The sequence below is a fragment of the Lagenorhynchus albirostris genome, chromosome 11 (genome assembly GCF_949774975.1).
Source record: "Lagenorhynchus albirostris chromosome 11, mLagAlb1.1, whole genome shotgun sequence".
Lineage (NCBI taxonomy): Eukaryota > Metazoa > Chordata > Mammalia > Artiodactyla > Delphinidae > Lagenorhynchus > Lagenorhynchus albirostris.
In genome coordinates, this window is record NC_083105.1 from 70116656 (window position 1) to 70144338 (window position 27683).

Genomic DNA, 27683 nt, shown 5'->3' on the forward strand with positions numbered 1-27683 from the left:
GTATGTTTATATCTGTTATCATGAATTTTAGGTAAGTTTTCATTTTGATATATTTCAAACTAGAAAAGTTACAAGAATAGCACGAGGAACTCCTGTATACCCTTAATTCTTTTACATTTTGCCTCATTTGCCTTATCATTTCCCCCCACCCCACCCCTCTCTCTTGTGGTTCTGAGGTTTCCCTCAACCATTTGAGAGTAAGTTGGATACATTATGTCTCCTTTACCCTCAATACTTCAGTGTGTGTTTCCTAGACATAAGGACATTCTCTTACATAACCATCATACAATAATTTAAATCAAGAAATTTAACAATGATACAATTCTATTCTATTGTTTTAAATACAGCCCATATTCAAATTTTATCAATCACCCCAATAATGTCCTTTATAGCTTTTTTTTTCCTGGTTCAAGCTCTAATCCACACTCATACATTGTGTTAAATTGTCTTGTTTCTTTAGTCTCTTTGAATCTGGAATATTTCGTCAGCTTCTTGTAGTTCTTTTTGATCTTGACTTATTTTTTTTTGCTATTACTGTTACATTTAGGTTAAATCTATACTTTTGAATCCATGTCATCATAGAGTTGAGTTTATAGGATTCCCCTCCCTCCTTTCCTTCCTTCCTTCTTTCCTTGAAAAGCTGGATGTTATTTAACCTATTGCACTGATGTGAAAACCAAGGCCCAGAGAGGGCAAGTAACTCGGTGTAGTTTGTAAGTGCAAAGTTGGTCCTGGAATCTAGAGCTTCATGAATCCACAAACCTGTGTTCTTAACCATCATGTTATAAGGTACATAGTCAAGTAATTTGGAAAGGGCTATTTTAGACAAAGTTATAACATTACATTGATTTCTTCACTGTAAGACTTGTCGGAGACTTTATTATGCAAATGAACATTGGGAATTTCCAAGAGGGGAAGAGTATGCAGCATTTCTTAAATTTGTACTCACAGAAGCCGTTCCCCCACCTCCTAACCCTTGGAATACTTCTCCTATGCAGTGCTGTTTATAAACATTGGGCTGGAAGGTGGAGCATCTGTGGCTTGAAGAGGGTGGAAGTACAGAGCTGTGGTTGAAAAGGAAGGTTGAAGACTGTTAACGGGAGGATGGCCGAGGAAGTTGGAGTTTCCATGAATAAAGTCTGGCCTGGGTGCTCTAAGCCGCCATCTTCGGGTTGTCCCCTCAGCCTCTTTTTCGCTTTGCTACAGCTGCCTACACCCCTGCTACCCCTGCTACTGCAGCTAACACAGCCTTCAGGAAAGTTTTAAACTTGTGTTTAAAATGCTGACTCACAGTCAATCTAAAAGAATAGATTCAAATCTTTCAGATTTGAAAGATGAGAAGAGTTCTGGTGATGGGTTGCACAGCAATGTGAATGTACCTGGTGCTACAGAACTGTTCACTTAAACATGGTTAAGATGTTAAATTGTATGGCATATGTATTATACCACACACACCATAAAGGCTGTAGTGATTGACATACTTCTCATCCCAGAATCCAGTTTGGGCAGACGGTCCCTCCTACCTCAGGGTTACCACCCTTTATTGACAACACAATGCTTCTCAATAAAATGCCATAAAACCAGCAGAGGGGAAAACTGCCACCAGTGGAGAAAACACAAAAATTCCAAGGACAAGCTTTGCTTTCAAAAATTACTTTTAAAGGGGAAATTCTATTTGTATTTTAATTTACATTGTATTAATGTACAATTTAATTTGTTTTAATGAATTTCTTAAGATGTCAGTTGATGAGCAAAACATCTTTGAAGTATTCTCAATCCTGTTCAGATATTACTTGTGATGTAACCATGTTTATCATAATTTCAAAGAACAGTAAAAACATTTTATATAAGGAAAAATATCAACAAAGATGTAATTTTATTCAGAGCATTTTGAGAGTCTCTTTTTACTCCCAAGTCTAAAACATCTATAATTTATCCTTCTTTCTTCCCCTCCTACCCCCATCACCAACTCCCACTGCCCTAATGCAGTTTTATAAATGTGCTCATAGACACAGTTGTAATCTCAAAGGAGTGGAGCTGTTCATCTATTTTGTCACTTGGTCCTCCTGTGTATGTCAGATCAGTACAAAGAGTGACTAAATTAACAGCAATATTAGGATAACAGAAAAATCCAAGTCGACATTCTGTTAAAAAAAATCATTGTGTGACACAAATGAAGACATGGGAAGGTCTGAATTTGCATCTTTGAATGACATGTATGGAAAAAATTCTCTGCTTTATAAAGCATATTATAGAGAAGTATCATATTTTTTATACTTAATAATTCTTGAACAACAGAAAGTCCATTGTGTAGCAAAGACCAAACCAATACAGTCAAGACTTTAGAAAGAACTTCCTTCCATCAACACAGAAGCAGATGGAGCCAGGTAGCGGAAATAATGGGAATCTCTTAGTGTCTGAATCGGTATGACAACACCAAGGCATATTTGTAACCTCACATTGCTCCTTCTGTGGCTGGATGAAAATGTAGTAACAGGACACCCACTGCACATTCCAGGTTCAAGGGGGAAAACCCCACAATATAATAAAATAAGAAGTAAATCATATGTTTGGAACTAGCCATAAAGGAAGCAGATGCTCTGACAATAATGCTGATATATCCGGGGAGGCATCAGGGATCTTGTAGGATGGTTCTTCCTCAGATTAGCACTGCCTAATTAAGAATAACTGAATTATGGGCACTGCTGGTGAGGCTTGTATCATTTGTCTTGTTGATAGCAACTCCAAAACACCCACACTTGAATTAATTTGCTGGTAGTTATCATTGAAAGAGAAGTAAAATGGTTCAGCAGGCTAATCAGAAGGGCTGGAGAAGTGGAACGGAAAGCCATGCTGTCAGTCGCATACCGCAGCCCAGCTACGTCATGGAATATGTCATTGAGCCGTCAGTTGACACCTCTGCCTCAATTTCTTCGTGGTGAAGCTGGAAAACACAGTGGCTCAGACCTACAGAGACTTCTGCTCATCTCAACAACACCACTGAACACCAGTGTCAAGTTTATTGGCTTCAAATTCCACTTTGATCCTGTAGAAGCAAAAAGTGACATTTTATCCTGCTTCCAACATGATTAGGCACCTCATATATGACAGTCAGAGAAAACATGTAATGCTCTGACATAAGCCAAAAATAATGAGGTCACCTTGACTGGGTTTGGCCCCTGCATAGCAAAACCTTGAATATTTCCTGTAAACCATTTTATACTTGATATTTGCCATGTTGGTGTCTGAAGATACGTCGTGAGTTTTTGAATATGATAATCATGTGAGAAAGCTACTGTTTTTCCTTCATGGACAGACTAATGTAAACTCGGTAACCTGGGCAATTTTGCTGCTTTTAAATTTAAATACTTTGGCCAGCCAATTCTTCTGAAGTCTGACTCTCTTGCCCTCTTAGAAAATAAATGTTTGCTTTCCTTTTCTAAATGCTTCTTTCTCTGTCTTCCTTTGACAATCATCTCAAAAGCCTTTGTGCAAAACTAATGGTTTCTTATTATTTATCCAATCAGATGCAAATTCCTTTGGCTGAGATGTCCTGGCTATTGAAACCTGACCTTGAACTCTTTCTGTAAATTTCTGTCCCATTGTTCCCTCACACAAATCCCATTGCAGCCAGGAGGAGCATGATGCCTGGATTGCCACCTCTGCACCTTGGCCCATGCTACCTCTTCCTCTTGCAAAATCCTCCCAACATCGCTTTATCAATGCAAATTATATCCATCTCGTCGGGCACAGCTTAGGTCCTATATTGTCCGTGAAACTGACTGGGTGGCTCACAGTATTGTCCTCTCAAATCATAGTCTGTGCTACGCACTCAGCATTTAACCCTTTGTCCCTATGTGAAGTGTTTTGCATTAACGTTTAAGTCTGAGAACCGCATCCCTCTAGATAGACTGTAAACTTCAATCCACAAGAAAAATTGGCGTTTCTAATGCAGGTCTACTATTTAACAGAGGGATTGGAAACTGAGTACCGTATCGTTCTCTGCTTTTTACACAATTTTAACTACAATACATGGAAAACATTGGAATACAAGCCGCCTTTCATAGTATTCTATGCCAAATACTACTTTCCAACCTCCTAACAACACCTTGGGCAAATCCTGTACCTTTCTGGTCAGTTTCTGTTATTAAAATAATCTAGTCCAGTTAAAAACTTCAATTTCATATCTGATCCAAAACTCTCCCGCAGTGCTGGTCAGACTTGTTACTCTTCCTCTGTCTTCTTTCTAGAGCTTGGGGAAGGGATGGCAGGGAAGGAAAGCACTCCTTGTCTTCTTTGGGTGATTACAATCTGCTCCTTGTTGCTTTTCTGGTAATGCTGATGGCAGATAACTCCTTGCAGAGCGCAGGTGCCGGCTTTCTGACGGGGTCCCCACTGCAAAGTCCCCTCTTATGGGATCTTTGGGTCCAGATCAGCCTCTTCCCTTGACCTCCTTTTACTGCCACACCACTTTCCTGGCAAATGGCTCCCTTGGGTGTTGTTCTGGTTGGATAATTCCAGCCCAAGCACTTTCACACAGCCACACAGAAAAGTCATGTTATTCATATGATGTAGCCCAAGTGCTGACTCCACTTGTGCTTTCTGTGTCCTGCTTCTTCCCTGTTCCCCTTCCTCTGCTCATGCCAGCCTGGGCGCAGATATGCAAGACTACTTTCTCAGCAGATACAAAGTGGGGAAAAACGACAGTGTCCTGACTTGTACACACCCACATTTTTTACATCTGTTCTTTCGCACACTCCTGATCAACCCTGGGCTTACATAACAAGATACCAATTTTGTGAAGCTCCTTTTCTAATAGCAGTTCTTGGTCAAAATTATCCTTGATCAAAATTGTAAAATGAATAGCTGTTTCATTTCTAAATGAGGTAGTTCTAATGAAAGCCTAAGATGTCCTCAGGCATCCTATTATATTACATTATATTATATTCACAGGGGTCTTTGTTTCATTGAAAAAGAGACTATTTCAACAGGTTATTTTTCAGTCCTGAAAATTTAAAAAATTTGTGATATATGAATTTTATTTTATTAGAGACAGTTTGGGACTCTGCCTAAATTTCAGACATGCTCCAGACAATACCATTATATTTTACAGTCATCCATTCTCCCTATAATTTTTCAGCTTAATTTGCATTTCTAATTAAGTTTTTGTGTGTATTCTACCCCATCATCAGTGTAATCTTTTCCAGATTTTTACTTTGGGGTCACTATATGCTTCTTTTGTGCATTCTAATTTTATATTCTCTATCTGGTATTTCCAATAGGTGAAGTTCTTGAGGGCCTAATCTCTTATCTCAGCTAATTTTTCCTCATGGCTGGTGTGTTTTGTAATTTTGGATTGTGATTATCATGTTTGCCTGAACTTTATATGTTAATTTACTGTTTTGGGGTTTCCCAAACCAATTAGAGGCTGAATTTTAATCCCAAATGCAGATTCATAACCTGTAGTTATGAATCTCAGAGGTTATTATTATTATTTTTTTTTTGCGGTACGCGGGCCTCTCACTGTTGTGGCCTCTCCCGTTGCAGAGCACAGGTTCTGGACGTGCAGGCTCAGCGGCCATGGCTCACGGGCCTAGCCTATCCGCGGTATGTGGGATCTTCCCGGACCGGGGGATGAACCCGTGTCCCCTGCATCGGCAGGCGGACTCTCAACCACTGTGCCACCAGGGAAGCCCCTCAGAGGTTATTTTTATTTTTGAACACCCTAAGTCTGTGCCAAGACAGACAAATCTCTTTGTGTTTCCTCTTTGCTGATAGGCAGACAGCATTTTTCTAGCCTTCTTTTTCAGTGTGTGTGAGCACTGGGACTTCAACTCCAAATCCCTATCTTTTGCAAGTTCAAGGTCTTGTTTTCTGTCTCGAGGTTGCCCTTAAAACCCAAGCATTTAGAAAATGGGAAATGTCAACTGCTTTAAAGCCAACTGCACTTTCAGTGTCAGCCTACAACTATGGTTACAACTTGCTTTTTAGACTTGGCCCTTGGGAATTTTCCATACCTTTTTTTTTTTTTTAATGAATTCAGCTATGCGTTGGAAAGAATGGCTATTATATTTGATCCAGTTTTTCTAAGTATCTTATAGAAAAGAATTTGAAAATATCTAGCCTGCTCTTCCTTTAAATTTTCAATCCTACCTACTTGCATTTCAGAATTTTTTCCATATCTTGTTCTGAAGCAATGTAATAATATTTATTGAATGCCTTTTATATGCCAAGTGTTTTATATTTGTGATCCCATTTTCTTGTCATCTTTACTGTAATTCTGATCATATCGTATAAATAAGACCCTATCTGTTACTTTCTGTGTCCACCCCTTGCGTATATCCTGCGTAGTGCTATGATATTGACTTGTAATAAGAAATACATATTTGGTCTTCACCCAGTTGAGATCCTAAAACTCTTGGAATTTCCTAAGTGATGAGAACTATTACGGTGTTTCTTGTTATGTTAATTAGGTGACTTTTGGACCCCACCTAATTGGGGGTGCTGGTTGCCAGGAGAATAAGCCAGGTGATTAGAGGGTTGGAACTTACAGTCCTACAATCTGACCTCCTGGGATGGTAGAGAGTCTGGAGGTTGAATTCATCACCAATGGCCAATGATTTAGTCAAGCATTCCTATGTAATGGGTCTCCATAAAAACCCAAAAGGACAGGTTGGCGAACTCGTGGAGATTCAGAAAGAGTGGCGTGCCTAGAAAGGGCATGGAAGCTCTGGGCCCTTTCCCCATACTTTGCCCTATGCATCTCCTATTTGGCTCTTCCTGAGTTATACCTTTTTATAATAAGCTGTTAATATAGCGAGTAAAATGTTTCCCTGAGTTCTGTGAGCCACTCTAGCAAATTAATCAAACCCAATTTGATTCACTGGAACCTCCAGTCCATAGCCAGTGACAGCAATGGTGATAGACACATAGGTAATATGTACCTATTTTCAGATAAGGACCTGCGACCAGGGAAGTGAAGTGACTTGTCCAAGTTTATAGAGGTAGTCAGGGATTGAGTTGTAATAAAAGATCAGATGCCCAAATCCATCCCCACTGCCACTGGGACGCTATTTATTTCATTAGTTTCTGGGAAGCCAAGGTGACTAGCTAAATTATGAAAGTGGTTTGATTAAATGATAACTGAAATAAATTTTCACATCATTAATTTCAAATTACATTTAATTTTAATACTGTTAGATGATTTATATTGTACAGAATTAAAGAAATTTCATAGAATCAGCATAACAGAGTAAAACTTCCAGGCCCTATTGATTATACATTGTGCCAATTTTTGTACCATCTCTGAAAAGTAGGTAACATTTATTTTGGAAGGTATTTTGAGTTCTTACCTCATGCAAGAGAAATATTAAAAACCATTGTGCTTTATTTCTTCCCTCCCCTACTTTTCTTAGTCCCTGATATAAAGGAGAAGATTGGCAAACTATTGTTTTTACTGAGTCCATTATAAAAATCAGTTTATTATTATTTCTAAAAAACCCATGAAAATTAGCAAGTTGCAAATGTCTTATCCTTAAAATTCTCTAAATTAGATAAAAGTGCCTTGCTTTGACTAATCTATTACAGTTTTCTGTAATAGATTTAAGACGAGGTATTTAAACTGGAGAACATTTTCTGCAGCAGAGGCTAAACTATCAAATTGGTGATCAAAGTCAAGTGAATATCACAAAGAATATCCATACCTGGAGAAAGTATGCAGCAAAGATTAGATTCTCAGAATAGATGAGTAGATACTGTATGCTGAGTAGAAAGGCAATTTTGGGTCTTTTTAGGCTAAATCAGTCTGTAGCAAATTGTAGGTCACCGCTGCTGCGGTTCATTCTCAGATGGAATTTGAAATAAATGAATACATGTGCTCTCTGAGTATAAAGTTTCTGACTTATAGTGCCTTTTTCAGTTTTGTGCTATGAAAAAAGTGATTCCCATCGTCTGAAAGAGTAGTTTTCTGTAGGGTCTGGAAAACGTTCTTATACTTTTAATGGCAAATTTTAAAATGTTGACTACAGGGTTCTATATTGTACAGCTGGAGTCCATTTTACAGGAAGCGTGGAGCCTTGATTATTGGATGGGTTTTCATGGTGGCATGCACAGAGAACAGCTTTTCAGTCTTTAGAGTCAGAGTGTGTTTGCTTATGTTAGGTCATAAATCAATGCTATTTTAATTGCAAAAAAATGAAATACCAAATATTTTGGCAATATAATTAAAAAAAACTACACAAGGAGTTGTAAAAGCTAACATTTAGGGGAAAGAATCTTTCCAAAATAGGACAGTTTTGAGTGACAGTATGATTTTAACATGCCTTACTAATTACCATGCAACTCTTTAGGTCAAGCACGATATTAGATTGAAGGCAGGGACATCTCTTCTTCATTTTTTATCGTCTCCGCTCCTTCTACACCTGGTCAGTCGTGGATGAAGGTCTTTGGAGACATCCACCTAAATGATCACGGATGAGCCTCCGCTCGAACATTTTTCAACACAATTACCCCCACCACACCAGGCAGCCCATTCTGGTTTTGACGGCTTAGGCGGAAACTTTTTCTTCTCTTGAGTGAACACGTGCTCTCCTCTAACTGGAACTGAGCAGAACCCTGCAGTGCCCCCTACCCCCAAGAACAAAGGCCCCTCTATGTCCCCTGCCTCTCATTTGTAGAAAAGCTGAAGTCTCCCAGGCCTCCCAGAATCACAAGAGAGCAGGCTCAAGCAGTTAATGATTAGGACAATGGAGTCACAGACTCAGTGTCTGATGCAAGAATGGGATTAACACTATTGCTCATAATAATCTATATCTTTGTTGGCGTAAGAATGACTGTAGTTTGCTCTGCCCATGTATATAAGCAGGCAACTAAAACTGTCAGCAAAGAGATGCTACAGACCCATGTCGACATTTTTCACTCTAAGAGTTTGATGCCCTCTCTCAGCAGGAAGCAGTTACAGCAGATGGGCCTTTGCCCCTAGTCTCATAGAAATGGAATGATGTCTGACAGTGGGGATTTGTAAGTGGCTTTTTTGCCCCTTTTCTGTTTGTTTGTCTCTGTTTTCCTCAGACCTTAATCATAAAAATGAGATCACTAGGTAACATTTAACCTAACTCCCGCCTTGCCTAACCTGTTGACTCCTTTCCTGGATTAAAAGGAGTAGGATTGAAGAATTAAGTAGTTAAAGAATGACTGACTCTCTACCCCCAGTATAGCAAATTTGCAGGCAGACCACAGGGGCCAGAGGACAGCCAGTGGCAGGTGGACCAGGTGGGCAAGACAGCATCCAAAGGAATCAGGAAAAGTCAGTGGGTCTGCACACAACGGAAAAATGACAATCTAATCTCTTACCTTAATGATTAACTGAGATTGTTTCCGCCTTTTCCTTTAAAATATCGCCATGGCTGAGCAGAATCTTTGGAGATGGTCTTTGGCCAAGAGTCCACCTCCTCCTCAGATTGCTGGCTTTTATGAAGAAAGAAACTTTCCTTTCTACCGACACTTGCCCCTCGATTGTTTGCTTTTGAGTGGTGAGCAGCCGAACCTGAGTTCAGTAACAAAACTTCCTCATGCCGGGTCTGTCCTCTGAGGCCTCAGAGAACAAGTCTGACCCTTCTTCCATGTCAAAATCCCTTTAGACATTTGAAGGCAAATACAATGACACAAAATTTGAATTATGGTGAGGCAAGTATCACACCATAAATTCAGATTCTGACTTCTTCCTTTCAGGATTTTGAAGAGGTTTCTTCTATGGGTTACCTTCTCACTCATTTAAATCATATTAATCTTGTAGTCACCTAAAATCCCTGTGCCTTTCTCTCACGCTCTTAAACATTTCCACCCACCCTTGAGAAGTTAGACTTTGAAACTTGCATTTATCCCTCTTAAATTTCTTGTTGTATTTAGCTTATCATTTTGGCTTACCAGAATCTTCATGGATTCTTCTTATATTATCTAATGATCCCTTAACACTCTTTTAGTCTCATCTCTCATCACCCCCACCATCATATACCCTGCTCCATACATACAATCAGAAATATAATTCTTGGAACAGGTCATGCTTTATCTCAATTTGAGTGAATTGAGACATACTGTCGCACACACTGTTTTGTGATTGCACATACTGTTTTGTTGCACATACTGTTTTGTGATACTTCTTTTCTCCTCTGCTAACTTTTATTCTTCAAGGCTTGACTGAGACATCACTTTTTTTAGGACTTTGTTTATTACTGGGTGACGTGGCCCACTTCTGAGCTCCTATAGTACTCTGTATTTATGTTAATCCTAGCACTTATCAAACTACATTATAATGGTCATACCCTTGACTTCTTTTCCTCACTAACCTGTAAGATCCTGAATGCAGGAATATATATTTTTTCACCATTGTATATTCAGTGCCTAGTACAATGCATGGCATATAGTAGGCTTTTACTATGTATTTCTTGATTCAACTAGCCTCACCAAAGTAATAAGAAGCATATGTATACAGCCAAGGAAGTTGCCTATGATGTGCCTCATTAAACCCTGCTCCCTCAATCCATAATCTGTGTTTTAGACTCTGGTCATTCAACCAGTTATGAATCCACCACACAGAGTCACTTCCAGCACAGGTCTTATCCCATGTCTAACAAGGTCATCACCAAATATAATGAAACTCTATCAAATGCCATTCTGAAATTCAGTGATATTATGCAAATGGACTTCACCTGACCTATCAGTCCTAGAAATGAAACATTTGTGTCGATCTTGAACTATAATGGTATTTAATTCTTATGCCCAGTTTTTTGTTGATCTTTCCCTGTATTGTTTATAGAATACTTTAATCTAATCTCAGTTTTCTGTAGATTTTATTTGTATTTTCAAAACATCTTTAATAAATTTAGAATACCTGATTTTTTTTAACAAATATTAAGTATGTTTATGTTATCACTGATCTTTGTTTTTTAACTCTACCTTACAACCCCCTTTCTTAAAATGAAACTTAAGTTTTATTTATAGTTTAAAGGAGTCTAGAGAAAGGGAATTAACCTTGATGAAGTACATGTATGCCAGATACTTCCCCCTTGAATTATTGCTTATTCCTCAGAAAATACTGCAAAGTAGATTTTATTAAACCTGTTTTATATAAGAGGGAAGTAGGACATGAATCAAGGAAGGGACAGAGTTGACACTGGAATTCAGTTAGGTTTGATTCTAAAACAGAGAACCTCTGTGAGACTCTGATGAAAGCCATAGCCCGCTTCCCAGTAAATGTACGTAAGTCACATGTCTGTTGGTGTTCTCTGTTATAAGCTACAGAAATGAATCCGATTTTGAAATAGAAAGGAGACTTTATGTTTTTAAGACATTGGTAGCTCACAGAACCTCTGGGAGAGCTGTAGAATCGGGAATGAGACTAGGCAACCAGGAAGAAATGTCCAAACCCACCCTTACAGAAGTGTCTGGTGAGGAATCCGTTGCTATACTTCTGTGAAGCACTAGAAGATGCAGTTTGCACTGCTATTTCTGGAATTTAGTGTTGTTGAAGCCACTGCTGCCACCCCATTTTTTTTTTTTTGGAAGTGGGTAAAATGTGTTTATTTTCTTCTATTTGTGTGTATGTATGTGTTTAAGGAAAAGGAGAAAAAACCTCCTCCCTTCCAGGACCCAGTGTCTACTGGGCTTGGAGGCAGGTGGAGCCAGGGCCAAGCACACCTACTAGAAGTTGTAGAGTAGAAGGTGATGGCGTTAACTCTGTAGTCCATGAGAAGGGGGTGCTGCATGTGTCTGAACCCTAGGCTGCCCCGCCCAGTGAAGAGAAGTGCCACAGCTTCATCAGGGTGAAGGTAGAGAAGCAGTTCTGAGCCAGGATCTCTGCCTTGGGTCAGTGCCAAAAGGAAGTCTTCCTTCAGAAGCTCCCAGCTCTTCCATAAGGAGCCCACACACAGGATGAGAAGGCCAGTCTCCTGTTGGAACAAGACGTGGTCAATCCCAGGTAATATTGCCATGGTGTGTCTTCCCAGCATCCACACGGCCTTCCTGAAGGTATAACAAGAAAGGAGAGGGACTTCCCTGGTGGCGCAGTGGATAGGACCCCGTGCTCCCAATGCAGGGAGTCCAGGTTCGATCCCTGATCATGGAACTAGATCCCACATGCATGCTGCAACTAAGAGTTTGCATGCCACAACTAAGGAGCCCGCCTGCTGCAACTAAGGGGTCCACGTGCTGCAACTAAAGAGCCGGAGAGCCACAACTAAGGAGACTGTGAGCCTCAACTTAGGAGCCTACCTGCTGCAACTAAGACCCAGTGCAACGAAATAAATTAAAAAATGACAACAGCAACAAAACACTAATGTGTCTTAAAAAAAAAAAAACAAGAAAGGGGAGCTACCTGCTGAGCACCTCCTGCAATTTTAACAGCAAAATCCAGTAAACCTGCGTTTATCAAATATAGGTGAGTGAGGATTCCTAGCTGATCTGACACCTGGAAATAGTTGAACATGGTGGGCAGTGTCATGAGGAGCTAGGCTGTGCATCGTCAAACACAAACACCCCACTAACTTGGTCCTGCAGCAACAAGCATCAGTACTTGTTGATATTACAAACGTGGACCCATAGCAACCATCACCTGCACCTTGTTGACACTGCTAATAGGGCCTGCCTCCTGGGTCTGCAAGCTGAGCAGTTGCACAGGGTGCCATGTTCAGAAGGGCTCACACTTGGTTTAATGCTCTATTATCACTGCCTTGGATTGCTGAATCATTTTTGCACACTGGTCTCCACATTTTCACTTTGCACTAGGCCCTGTGAATTACATAGCTGGTCCTGACTGCCCACATGGTCCTGTAGCAACCACCACCAGCCCTGCATGGACACCGTGAACATGGACCTCGAACTACCCCCACTGCCATTACACTGCCACTGCAAACATGTTCTGCTGCCACTGGGATCACCAACATGCCAACACCACAGATACAGTCCTGCAACAACCCCACTCCTACACCGAGAGAGAGAGAAATCCATGAAACACAAATTTTGTGTGAATATTTTAAGGTTCTTGGATTTCTAAAACCGCCTTTGTGGTCCCAGCTTAAGACTCTAGCTCTAAAGCCCATTTCCAGGACTAGAGCAAGAAAGATTTTTCTTCCAGTTTTATTGAGATATAATTGACATACAGCACTATATAAGTTTAAGGTGTACAGCATACAGATCTGACTTACATCATGAAATAATTACCACAATAAGTCTAGTGAACATCCATCATCTCATATAGATACAATATTAAAGAAATAGCAAAAAAATATACTTTTTCCTTGTGATGAGAACTCTTCAGATTTACTCTCAACAACTTTCATTATAATATTGTGAGTGTTAATTGTCTTTATTATGTTGTACATTACATCCTTACTACTCATTTCTCTTATAACTGGAAGTTTGTACCTTTTGACTACCTTCATCTAATTCCCCCTCATATGGTAGTTCTATTTTTAATTTTTTGAGGAAACTCTATACTGTTTTCCATAGCAACTGTACCAATTTACATTCCCACTAACAGTGCATGAGGGCTCCCTTTTCTCCACATCCTTGCAAACACTTGTTATTTGTTGTCTTTTTGATAATAGCCATCTGACAGGTGTGAGGTGATACCTCATTGTGGTTTTGATTTACATTTTCCTGATAATGAGTGATGGTGAGAATATTTTCATGTGTTTGCTGGCCAGCTGTACGTCTTCTCTGGAAAAATGTCTATTCACGTCCTCTGATCATTTTTTAATTGAGTTGTTTGCTTTTTTGATGTTGTATATTTTGGATATTAATCCCTTGTCAGATATATCATTTGCAAATGTCTTCTCCCATTCAGTAGGCAGTTTATTGGTTTTGTTGATTATTTCCTTCTCTGTGCAATAGCTTTTTAGTGTGATGTAGTTCCACTTGTTTATTTTTGCTTTTGTTTCCCTTGCCTTAGGAGAGATCCCCCCAAAAAATATTGCTAAGACTGACATCAAAGAGTATGTTGTCTAGAAGAGCATACTCTTCTAGGATTTTTATGGTTTCAGTCTTACATGTAAGTCTTTAATCCATTTTGAGTTTATTTTTGTATATGCTGTGAGAAAGTGGTCCAGTTAGATTCTTTTGAATGTAGTTGTCCAGTTTCCCAATACTGTTTATTGAAGAGGCTATCTTTTCTTCAGTGTATATTCTTGCTCCTTTGTCATAGATTAATTGCTCGTATAAATGTGGGTTTGCTTCTTGGTTCAATTGATCTATGTGTCTGTTTTTGTGCCAGTAGCATACTATTTTGATTACTGTAGCTTTGTAGTATAGTTTGAAATCAGGGAGTATAATACCTCCTGTTCCATACTGCTTTTTTAAGATTGTTTTGGCTATTCGAAGTTTTTTGTGTTTCCATACAAATTTAAGAATTATTTGTTCTAGACCTGTGAAAAATGCCATTGGTATTTTGATAGGGATTGCACTGAATCTGTGGATTGCCTTGGGTAGAATAGGCACTTTAACAATGTTAATTCTTCCAATCCATGTGCACAATGTCTTTCCATTTGTTTGTGTCACCTTCAATTTCTTTCATCAGTGTCTATAGTTTTCCATACAAAGGTCTTTTACCTCCTTAGATTTATTCCCAGATATTTTATTCTTTTTGATGTGATTGTGAATTGGATTATTAATTTCCCTTTCAGGTAGTTGGTTGTTAGTGTATAGGAATGCAACAGATTTCTGTATGTTAATTTTGTGTTCTGCAACTTTACCAAATTCATTGATGAGTTGTAGTAATTTTTTGGTGGCATCTTTAGGATTTTCTTTGCATAGTATCATGCCATCTGCAAACAGTGACAGTTTTACTTCTTCCTTTCCAATTTGGATTCCTTTTATTTCTTTTTGTTGTCTGATTGTTGTGGCTAGGACTTCCAATACTATGTTGAATAAAAGTGATGAGAGTGGGCATCCTTGTCTTGTTCCTGATCTTAGAGAAAATGCTTTCAGCTTTTCACCATTGAGTATGATGTCAGCTGTGGGCTTGTCATATGTGGCTTTTATTATGTTGAGGTATGTTCCTTCTATACCCACTTTGTTGAGGTTTTTATTGTAAATAGATGTTGAATTTTGTCAAGAGCTTTTTCTGTATTGATGGAGATGATCTTATGATTTTTATTCTTTAATTTGTTAATGTGGTGCATCACATTGATTGATTTGTGGATATTGAACCATCCTTGGATCCCTGGGAAAAGTCCCACTTGATCATGATGTATGATCCTTTTAACGTATTGTTGAATTTGGTTTGCTAATATTTTGTTGAGAATTTTTGTATCTATTTTCATCAGTGTTATTGGCATGTGATATTTTTGGTTATGACATCTTTGTCTAATTTGTTAACAGGGTGATGCTGGCCTTGTAAAATGAGTTTGGAAGCATTTTTTCCTCTGCAGTTGTTCAGAATCATTTGAGAAGGACAGGTGTTAACTCTTCTCTAAATGTTTGGTAGAATTCACCTGTTTGACCATCTTGGTTCCAGACTTTTGTTTTTTAGGAGTTTTTTTTTTTTAATTACTGATTCAATTTTATTACTGGCAATTGGTCTGTTTATATTTTCTGTTTTTTCCTTGTTCAGTCTTGGGAGATTATACATTTCTGGGAATTTGTCCATTTTTTTCTAGGTTGTCCATTTTATTGGTATATAATTCTTCATAGTAATCTCTCTCTCTCTTTTTTTTTTTTTTTTTTTGCGGTACGCGGGCCTCTCACTGTTGTGGTCTCTCCCGTTGCGGAGTACAGGCTCTGGACGTGCAGGCTCAGCGGCCATGGTTCACGGGCCTAGCCACTCCATGGCATGTGGGATCTTCCCGGACTGGGGCACGAACCCGTGTCCTCTGCATCGGCAGGTGGACTCTCAACCACTGCGCCACCAGGAAAGCCCCATAGTAATCTCTTAATGATCCTCAGTATTTCTGAGGTGTCAGATGTAACTTTTTTTAATTTCAGATTTTATTTATTTGAGCTCCCTCTCTTTTTTTTTGATGAGTTTGGTTAAAGGTTTACCAATTTTGTTTATCTTTTTGAAGAACCAGCTCTAAGTTTCATTTATCTTTTCTTTTGTTGTTGTTTTTAGTCTCTATTTTATTTATTTCTTCTCTGATCTTTATGGTTTCTTTTCTTCTAACTTTGAGTTTTGTGTGTTCCTTTTCTAGTTTCTTTAGGTGTAAGGTTAGGTTGTTTATTTGAGATTTTTCCTGTTTCTGAGATAGGCTTGTATAGCTATAAGCTTTCCTCTTAGAACTGCTTTTGCCTTATCCCATAGACTTTGGATCATTAGGTTTTAATTTTTATTCATCTCCAGGTATTTTTTTATTCCTCTTTAATTTCTTCAGTGACCCATTGGTTATTAGTAACATATTGTTTAGCCTCAATGTGTTTGTAGGTTTTGCATTTTTTTATTTTGTACTTGATTTCCACTCTCATAGTATCATGGTCAGCAATGATGCTTGATATGATTTCAATTTTCTTAAACTTACTAAAACCTGTTTTGTGGCCTCGCATGTGATCTCTCCTGGAAAATGTTCCATGTACACTTGAATGTGTATTGTGCTGCTTTTGGCTGGAATGTTCTCTATATAATCTATTAAATCTATCTGATCTTATGTATTGTTTAAGGACAGTGTTTCCTTACTGATTATCTGTCTGGATGATCTGTCCATTGATGTAAGTAGGGTGTTAAAGTCCCTTACTACTACCATGTTACTGTCAATTTCTCCCTTTATGTCTATTAATATTTGCTTTCTGTATTTAGGTACTCCTATGTTGGGTGCATATATATTTTGAATTGTTATATTTTCTTGGATTGATGCCTTGATCATTATGTAGTATCCTTCATTATATCTTGCTAAAGTCTTTGTTTTAAAGTTTATTTTGTCTGATATAAGTATTGCTACCTTGGCTTTCTTTTCATTTCCATTTGCATAGAATATATTTTTCCATTCCTTCGCTTTCAGATATGTGTGTCTTTAGATCTGAAATTAGCCTCTTGTAGACAGCATATATATGGGTCTTGTCTTTGTGTGCATTCATCCACTCTATGTCTTTTTGTTTTTTAATTTATTTATTTTTGGCTGCGTTGGGTCTTTGCTGCTGTGTGCGGGCTCTCTCTAGTTGCAGTGAGCAGGGGCTACTGTTCGTTGCAGTGTGCAGGCTTCTCATTGTGGTGGCTTCTCTTGTTGCAGAGCATGGACTCTAGGTGCACAGGCTTCAGTAGTTGTGACACGTGGGCTCCGTAGTTTTGGCTCGTGGGCTCAAGAACACAGACTCAGTAGTTGTGGCACATGGGTTTAGTGTTTCCGTGGCATGTGGGATCTTCCCGGACCAGAGCTCGAACCCGTGTCTCCCATGTTGGCAGGTGGATTCTTAACCACTGTGCCAACAGGGAAGCCCCACTCTATGTCTTTTGATTGGAGTATTTAGTCTACTTACATTTAAAGTAATTATTGATAGGTATGTACTCATTTGCCATTTTGTTAATTGGTTTTGTGGTTCTTTTTTGTTCCTGTCTTCTTCTTCTTTTGCTCTCTTCCCTTGTGACTTGATGATTGCCTTTTGTGTTATGTTTGGATTCCTTTCTCTTTTTTTCTGTGTGTGTATCTATTATAGATTTTTGGTTTGTGGTTTCCATGAAGTTTATATATAGCAATCTATAGGTACATACACATGATTATTTTAGGTTGCTGATCTCTTAAGTTCAAATGCATTTTAACAGTTCTGCAGTGTTATTCCCCCTCTCCATGTTTATTGCTTGTGATATCATATCTTATATCCTTTTCTTTTGTACATCCCTTTCCTTATTGTGGATATAGGTGATTTCATTACTTTTGTCTTAACCTTCCTATTAGCTTTATAAGTGGTTGATCTACTACCTTTACTGTATATTTGCCTTTACCAATGAGAATTTTCCTTTTGTGCTTTTCATATTTCTAGTTTTGGCCTTTTCTTTTCCACTTCAAGTACTTTTACCTTATTTCTTGTTTAGCTGGTTTAATGGTGCTGAACTCTTTTAGCTTTTATCTCTCTATCAAATCTCAATGAAAGCCTTGCTGTGCAGAGTATGCTTGGTTGTTGGCTTTTTTTTTCTTTTATTCCCTTTCATCACTTTGTATCATGCCACTCCCTGCAGAGTTTCTGCTGAAAATCAGCAGATAGCCTCATGGGAATTCCCTTGCACATAACTTGTTGATTTTCCCTTGCGGCTTTTAGTATTCTCTCTTTATCTTTAATTTTTGCCATTTTAATTACAGTGTGTCTTGGTATGGTCCTCTTTGGGTTGATTCTGTTTGGGACTCTTTGTACTTCCCTGGGCATGGCCAGGGTCCTGGGTATCCACTACGAGTGGTGCCAGCCTGCTGGTGGGTAATTTGGGTCTTGACTTGATTGTCTGCGAGGTGTGGTGGTCCAGGAGCTGGTGTTAGCCTGTTGGTGGGGGGGCTAATCTGATGGCTAGCTATGGGGGCCCCTGAGGGTCCTGGGGAAAGTGCAGGCTCATTGGCGGATGGGGCTAGGTCCTGGGCCCTCTGGTGGGCTGGGCCGGTTCCCAGGTTGGCTGGGTGCTCAGGGGGTCTTATGACAGTTGGCCTGCTGGTGGGTAGGGACCTGGCCTAGGGCATCCCAGGGCTGATGCTGACTGGCTATAGGGTGGGGCCAGGTCCCAGCACTAATAAGCTAGAGGGAGGATTACCGGTACCAGTGTCTTTGTGGTGGGATGAGCTTCCAAAAATGGCTGCTGCCAGGGTCTATATCCCCAGGATGAGTTTCAATTGCATTTGCCTCTCTAGGAGGCTCTCCAAGATTATCAGGTGGGTCTGACCCAGGCCCCTTTCAGTTTACTGCTTCTGCCCTGGGTCTCAGAGTGTGTGAGATTTTGTGTGTGCCCTTTAAGAGTGGAGTCTCTATTTCCCACAGCCCTCTGGCTCTCTTGAAAGTAAGCCCCACTGGCTTTCAAAAACAAATGTTCTGGGGGTCTATCTTTCTGATGCAGGACCCCTGGCCTTGGGAGCCAATGTGGGGCTCAGACCCCTTGCTCCTTGGGGAGAACCTTTATAATTATAATTATCCTCCCATTTGGGGGTTGCCTATCTGGGTGTGGGTCTTGACTGTATTGCATCTCTGCCCCATCTGCCTGTCTTGTTGTTGTTCTTAGCTGTAGGTCTTTTCTGCTAGTTTTCAGGTCACTTTCATGGATAATTGCTCTGTAAATAACTGCAGTTGTGGTTTGCCTGTGGAATGAGGTGAACTCAGGGTTTTCCTACTCCATCATCTTGACCACTCCTCTCTCTAGAGGAAAAAATATTTTGCTCACATGTGGATAAGGGATACTGTGAATTCTTGATCTTGAGCTGAGTGACTGTAAACCTAGAAAATAAATAAATGGTTATCATAGTAGAGCATATACTGTCTGTAGAATTGTGAAATACTGAAATATATCTTGTAAGTGAATTGAAGCCAGGAGCTTAGAGAGTGGTTAGGAGTGGAGATCTTAGAGTCATCAACATAGATGCAGAAGCTGAGTTAATTAATTCAACAAATATACATTGAGTACCTACACATGCTGGGTGTTCTTTTAGGCATAGGTATAAAATTTTGAGAATTAACCCATGTTACTACATTTAGAGTTTATATCTAGGCACTAGAGCCTTAGGGAGAACAGGTAGACTGAGTAGAGGAGATACTCTGATACTAATAATTAAAAGGATATGCTTATTCATGTAAATACAACTTTTAAGTTTTCTAGGAATTTAATTGTAAATCTGTTATTGACAACTGAAATCTGTAACTGCAATTCAAAAAGAGCAATGTCATATCTAAACATTTTGTGGGACATTAAAAAAATGGCATTTAAATTTATACATGAACTAAAAAATGAAACAAGTCCTATCATAATTTGACAGGCATAATCACTTATCCTGTAATGCAGACAGTAACCTAATAGCAAGATGCTAATAGTTCCTTGGTGCAGGTGTTGCTAATTAGCTATTGGATTAAGCTGAATCCTCTTCTTCTACCTGTGCATAATGTTTGTGCAGAATGCAAATGTGAGGTGTAAACTGAAATGTTTTAAGTGCCAACCATGGCTCATGGATTGACCTTGAAACAATGAGAATTTTGAATTGGGCAATAACCATAGCTGAATTTTAGCTTAGAGCTTAGATTCCTGGTTCTCCTGATGAGGAGGTTTGCCCTCAAATAGGAAGTTTAGTTAATTTGGGCTCTTGGTCAAGTGACTAGGTGAGAAGACAGAAGTCATTTCTTATTCTTTTCCTATCCATTTCTAGTAGTTGGATTGTTCTAGGAGAAATGGTAGCAATTACTAACATAATTAGGGATCATTTATTTGCTTATTCAGCAAATATTTATTGAGTGCCTACCATGTTCCTGCACTCAGCATATGGTAGGAGTGATATAAATATTTGTTGAATGAAAAATAATCACTTGAGAGTTTAAAAAGCTTTCCATAAATAATTTGCAAACTTTGGATTTACCTTAGTGAGGAAATTATTTCTATTTGTGTGATTGAAGTACAGAAGAGTTACTGAAATAGATTATTTTATTCTCCTACATTTTTTCAGCCTCTTTTCAGTTGAGAGGGAGAAAATACTAGTTCTGGCTAATGAGATATGAGTTTACTTCTGGGCTGAGACTGTAGGAAGCCCAGTGATCAAGGAGGGAGGCTGTTTTCTGGATGATGAAGAAGATGGTGGAACTCTGTGGAGCAAAAGCCCTTGCTGATTCCTGCAGGCTGTGTCACATGAGTAAGAAACAAACTCTTGCTGTATTAAGAGAATTTGAGAGTTTAGTAAAGGGTTTCGGGGCTGTTCTTTTAACACCATGTTACCTAGTCTATCCTGACTAATACAAGCTCTATTGTGTACTTTCTATTCTAGAGGATTTTATGTTGCTCTTGTAGCATTGTATATTGTAACAAAAGACTGTAGATAATTAAATGACCATTGATAACAGGTAGCTTAGATAAGTTATAGCATCCTGTACTATAGAATATCAACCAGCCATTTAAAAGAATGTGCTGATATTGAATTCTCTCTAAGATATGTTGTTATGAGAAGAAAAGAAGGTTCAGAACAGTGTTCACAGCTTCAATTAGTACAAAAAAGAGAGGCTCTATCATCTATTGATCTATCTATTATCTATTTACATGCATGCACAAATGAACACATGTGGTCTTTTTTATTGTAGTAAAATACACTTAACATAAAATTTAACCATTTTTAAATATACAGTTTGGTAGAATGAAATATATTCACATTCTTGTGCGACTATCACCACCATCCATCTTCATAACATTTTTCATCTTCTCAAATGGAAACTGTATGCCCTTGGACAGTAACTCCCCATTTCCCCCTTACCCCAGCATCTGGTGACCATCATTCCACTTTCTGTCTCTATGAGTTTGACTACTCTAGGTACCTCATATATGTGGAATTATGCAGTATTTGTTCGTTTGTGATTGGCATATTTCACTTAGTAAAATGTCTTCAGTGTTCATCCGTGTTGAACATGTGTCAGAATATCCTCCTTTTTTAAAGCTGAATAATATTCCTATTATATGTATATATGACATTTTGTTTATCCAATCACCTATTAGTGAATACTTAGGTTGCATCCACTTTTTGGCTATTGTGAATAATGCTGCTTTGAATACGCATGTACAAATGTCTGTTCAGATCCCTGTTTTTAATTCGTTCTGGTATATACCCAGAAGTGGCATTGCTAGATCATATGGCAATTCTACGTTTAATTTTTTTTTTTTTTTTTTTTGCAGTACACGGGCCTCTCACTGTTGTGGCCTCTCCCGTTGCGGAGCACAGGCTCCGGACGCGCAGGATCAGCGGCCATGGCTCACGGGCCTAGCCGCTCCACGGCATCTCCCTGGACCGGGGCATGAACCCGTGTCCCCTGCATTGGCAGGCGGACTCTCAACCACTGTGCCACCAGGGAAGCCCTATTTGCAGCTTTGACCCATGAATTTTCTCACATTTTCCTTAAAATTTGAGTGGTACCATTGTGTAGTGCTTAAAAGTATAACTTCTAGAGCCAGGCTACTTGAGTTCAAAGCCTGGCTCTGCTACTTACTAGCTGTGTGACTTTGGACCAGTTACTTAATCTTTCAATGTTTTGGTTTACTCTTCTGTAAAATGGGAATGATATTGGTACCTAACTCAGAGGGTATTGTGAACACTAAATAAATAAATATATGTAAATCACTTGGAACAATTCCTGGGACACAGTAAATACTAAATGTATTATTTACTATTATAGTTAAGTTTAAATATTGTGAACTATTTGGTAATAGTGCAGCACATGTTTATATGTATTTGGAAAATACGTTCACAGTGTTATTCAGATCTCAAGCAAGGGAGTAAAATAGTCTATTCATTATGGCTTCTGGAGAAGAGTCTATGGCTTTGAATAGAAGGATTTATCTGGCTTGTGTTAGTCAATAAAAAGTAGCTGAAAGTCACCTTTAGTACTTCTCTTAAAAGTAACTAATCTTTTGATACCATGGGGCCTTGAATCAATGGTTGCAGATCAATATTTTCTATATACAACTATTGTTTCCTTTCACCTTATACACGATGGGCTGAAAATCAACACACTGTAGACCGAGAAAATCAATGGGGTATATTTGTGGTTTAGAGAACACTGGATAGGAGACTATGTCCTTTTGGAAAACACATACAAAGAAAATTATGTAAGCACTCTCATAGGAGTCCTAGGCAATTACTGGATGAATCTGTGACCCAACAGGTTTCTCCTCAATTACACATAGAGAACACATCAGTTCATTTAACTTGCAGTAAACAGCCTACCTCAAGCTTCCAAATAAAGACACCAAGATTGTCCCTGTTACAGTAATTGGCTCTGGTGGGCCCAAACTCAGAATTTACATCCTGCTTCTCATTTCTGGCCCATTTGGCCTTGATTTTCAGGGACAATTACTACTTACTGCTTTGAAAGGAATCTTATTTTCAGTAGTCTCAAGGAAAGAAGTCTGAATGGTTTTGAGCTTTCTGTGTTAGTGGAACCAGATGAATTACTATCAGAAGCTAATTCACATTGTGAATTATGTCTCTTTAACAAATGCACTCCCTCTTGGGGAATTAACAAAGCTATGCCATCGTTTTAAAGTCAGGACCTCAAGAGTGCTGGCTGGCCCTTGTACTGGGAGTTAGCTCTGCAAAAGCTTTCAAGAAAGAAACATATTTCTGTGGTTTGAATGGGGAGTAGAGTTTAATGCTATGCTCTCTGAATCCTCACATGCTGTTTACTGGGTGAAGTTTGTGTTGGGATAGATATGCTGTGAGGTTTTCCCAAGTGGATGACCATGTCTTTCATATAGGAGAAAGGCTGAGAGGAAGAATTAATATTTTTATTTTCTGAATGTACTAGAATATTCATGATGGGTTGCTTGTATTATCATTTGCAAATTAGATTCACACAATTAAGATAGAAAACTTATCCTTCGTTGTGTTTTTATCAGCTAGCATCTGAGTTAGTTCAAGTTCTGCCACATTCTAGCTAAGATATTGGGCAACTCATTCATTCAGTCATTTCATTGCACAAATACACTGTATGTCGAGTGGCAACTAGGTGCTGGGGATACAGCAGTGAACAAACAAAATCTGGTTCCTTATAAATCTTATAATCTAGTTGGGGAGAGTGGATTGTTTTAATCTTCTCAGGATGCCATAACAGTATACCACAGACTGGGTGGTTTCAACAACAGAAGTTTATTTTCTCATAGCTCTGGAGGCTAGGAAGTTCAAAATCAAGGTGTGGGCAGATTCAGTTCCTGGTGAAGCCCTCTTTCTGGCTTGCAGATGGCTGCCTTCTAGCTTGTCCTCACATGGCAGAGAAAGAGGAAGCAATGTCTCTGGTGTCTCTTATAAGAGCATTAATCCTATCTTGAGGACCTCATTCTCATGACCTCATCTAACCCTGATTATCTCTCAAAGGACCTGTCTCCAAACATCATCACATTAGGGGCTTAGGGCTTCACATAGGAAGCTTAGAGAGATGCAGCACAGTCCACAGCAGAGAAATAGACTACTACATAAATACATAGTAGTTAGATGGTGATAGACACTAAGGGGTATGCTGATGGGGTTGTTGTTTTACAAAAGGTGGTCAGGGCAAACCTTTGTGATAACAAATGAAACGGAGTCATTGTAGAATTCTGAGCAGAGAAATGATGTGATCTAAGGTATGTTGTATGTTTTAGGTGGATCCCTCTGCCTACTGTACTGGGAATAGACTTGGGGTGGGGTGGATTAGGAGACCATTGCAGAAATCCAGATGGGAATTTGCACAGGGATACAGAGGTAGAGGTGATGAGATGTGGACAGATTCTCGACATATCTTGAGCATAGAGCTGATAGGGTTTGGTGATGCATTGGCTTTGGGATGAGAGAAAAATAAAATAACGACTGTTGATATGAGCAAATGGTGTTATTTATTGAGATGCGGGAGGCTGAGGGAGAACTTTTTCTTGGGGTAATCAAGAGTTTGATTTGGGCTACTAGACGTGTGAGCAGAGAAGAGGGCACTTGGATACATGAGTCAAGAGTTTTGGGTCATCTGAGCTGGAGACGTATATTGAGGAGTCATCTGTACACAGATATTATATAAAGTCATAAGACCAGGTGAGATCAGCAAGGAGGTCCCAGGACTGATCTCTGGGAGATGAAGAGGAAGCATCAAAAAAGACTGAGAAATAGAAACTAGGTAAAATGTGATCCAAGAGAAAGTGATATTTCAGAACCCAAGGGAAGAATGTATTTTGAAAAGAAGGAAGCAGCCAACTGTGTCCAATGCTAAAGCTTTTGGTGGAGGAAAGAGTGAAGTTCCCTGTACTAGATTGTTCATTCCCAACTAGGCACCATGTAAAGCTGGAACTACATTTCTCAGAAACTCTTTCCCTGTATGGCGAGAGTTGGGCAAGAGAGAAACTTGTATTGAGATTTTGAAAGTGAAAGCAAGAGCCATTATTCACAGCAAGTCAGGCGGCCACACGTGGTGGCTTGGCAGGTTTCTCTAGAGCTCCCCCTGCCGGTGTTGGTGGCCACGAGCAACAGCTTCTCAGGCTTCCCTATGTGAGCTCTGGCTACTTCTCTTCCACTGCCTTAGTTTAAACCGAGGTTGTTAGTCACTATTTTTCTTCTTTTTCAGCTGCAGACTCTAATTCCTATGTTAAACTCCTTATTTCTTAAAACTTGTAGTGGCTCTGTTCTCTGACCAAATCCAGACTGATAAATCCTGCTTGGATCTTTATGGAGTCACTTCAAATATGTTAGCTACTTCTTGGGACTAATTAAAAAGGTAATGAAGCCCCTGAAGGGCTTTTGTAAATTCCTCTTTTATGTTGCTCCCAGAAATTCTGAAATGGGTCAAGGAAGAGCATTAATTAAGTAAACCTGAAGACTACATACACAATAAATTCTGGTAGAGGTAGAAGTCTCTCTACCCTGGAGAATTCACTCATTTCCTTTGTCTCTAGAGCACGGGACATATCTGCCAGCAATACACCTCGAATTTGATTTGAGCATCCCCTGGCTGTCAAGTAAACACCTGGATTTCACAGAAAAGTTTAAGTTCCTCTTCTCATTAATATCATATTTTTTTCTATTAGAAAGTTAAAGCACACTTGACTATTAAATCTTTCTTCTGTTGTTCAAAACAAAGTACAAAAAGTGGATTTTCCTTCTTCTCATCGCCATAATAAAATTAAAGTCCCACTGTGATATTGTGATTTATAAGAAATATATATTTGGTCATTCACTTAACCAAATATATTTCTCATATATATTTGGTTTTCATCCACATCACTGGATTGTTTTTTCAAGAGGGTAGATAGAATTGAATACAGCAAGGAACCAGAACCTGAGCCATCAGTGTCAGGCGTGAGTGAAATTGCAGCTTGCCCTCTGTCTCCTTTTGCTGACGATCCTTCAGCTCTACCATCTCCCACCTCTTCTCCCTCCTCCAGTCAGTAACTCTTCTTGCCTGTTCACTCGATGCCAGCCCCTGGATGCCAGCTGTTGTTCTGTACTACTGTACTTTTCAAGGTACTGTACTGTAAGATTAAAAAAGTTTTCTTTATTTTTTGTGTGTATTTGTTTTTTATGCATTATTTGTGTGAAAAGTATTATAAATCTATTACATTATAGTACTATACAGCCGATTGTGTTAGTTGGGTACCTAGGCTAACTTTGTTGGACTTACGAACAAATTGGACTTACAAACATGCTCTCGGAACGGAACTTGTTCATGTGTAGGGGACTTACGGTAGTCTTATAGTCTCATCTCAAACAAAAGAAATGATCCAAGAATCCAATCATATATTTTAGACCCACATTAATTTCATCAACCACAGACCATAGACAGAAACAGTATTTTGTGGGGAAGGAGGTAAAAAGAGGAAATAGCAAAGAGAAAACTAGAAAGGTATTTTGGCCTCAGCATGGCCATGGTGCCAGTTAAACCATCCGGTTGGCCAGAATACAGGGTCTGTGAACTTAAAATTCAACTGGAAGAGAGATTGACACAAATGGTTGCATACTATCATGGTATTCTGCACCTTGTTTTTTTTTTTAACTGTAGTAACTTGGAGGTTATTCACACTGGTGCATATAGAGGTGCATCAGTCTTTATGCCAGCTGTATAGTATTCCATTGTTTTTATGTGTCATAGTTTATTTAACCAGTCCCTTGTTGAGTGACACTTATATTGTTTTAAAGTATTTTCCTATTAAATACAATACTGGAATGAATGATCTTTGTATCATTTGAGGACCATTTTGAAAGGCAGAATTTATTGTGTATTTCAAACAGAGGGAATTCAACATAGGAAACTGGTTAGAAAGGTCCTAGAAGGGTTGGAACAGCAAAAGTTAGAAGATTTAGGGAGGCCTGGGAAACATAGAAGATGGCGTGATAATCTGAGATCAGAAGGCACTAATACCCCTGAGTAGAAACCCGCACCAGCGCTGTTCTGTTGGAGATACTATTGCAGCCAGTTGCTTCTGGACCTGCTGAATCTGTGCACTTAGGTCAGCACTGAAATAGCTGAAAAGATGGTTCTTGGGGTACTGAATTCGGACTTCTGCTGCCGTGACAGTATATGCCAGCCACCAGCAGTAACCACCACACTGGCTGAGCCAGAAATAGAAGGTTTGTCTTTTTTCTCCGGCCTTCTCATTACCTTCCAGGATCTCTTACTGGCAGAACCAAATGGGAAGCCAGCTGACAAGGGTGTCTGGAAAATGCAGTTTGCACACTGAGAGTCTCAGTAGCACAGAACAGAGTATAGAAGGGTGGGGAGGGGGGCTGAGGATAACTAGCTCAGTCTATGCCGTAGCATACTCAGCCTTATAAAGGTCCTTCTACCTAAATTTTGCCTTTTGTGAATAAATTTATAGGACAAACTCCTCAAGTGGAATTGTCCAGCCAATGGATACATACCTTTGAAAATCTGAAACATATAACCAAATTACTCTCCCTAGAGGAATATTTGAGAGTGCTTATTTTTCCATGCCCTTGCTAAATCCATGTACCTGCCGCTCTGGTAGAACTGGTCAATCTCTAAATCCATATCAGTCATGCACCAAAGCCTTTGTTCTCGGCAAATACCATGCT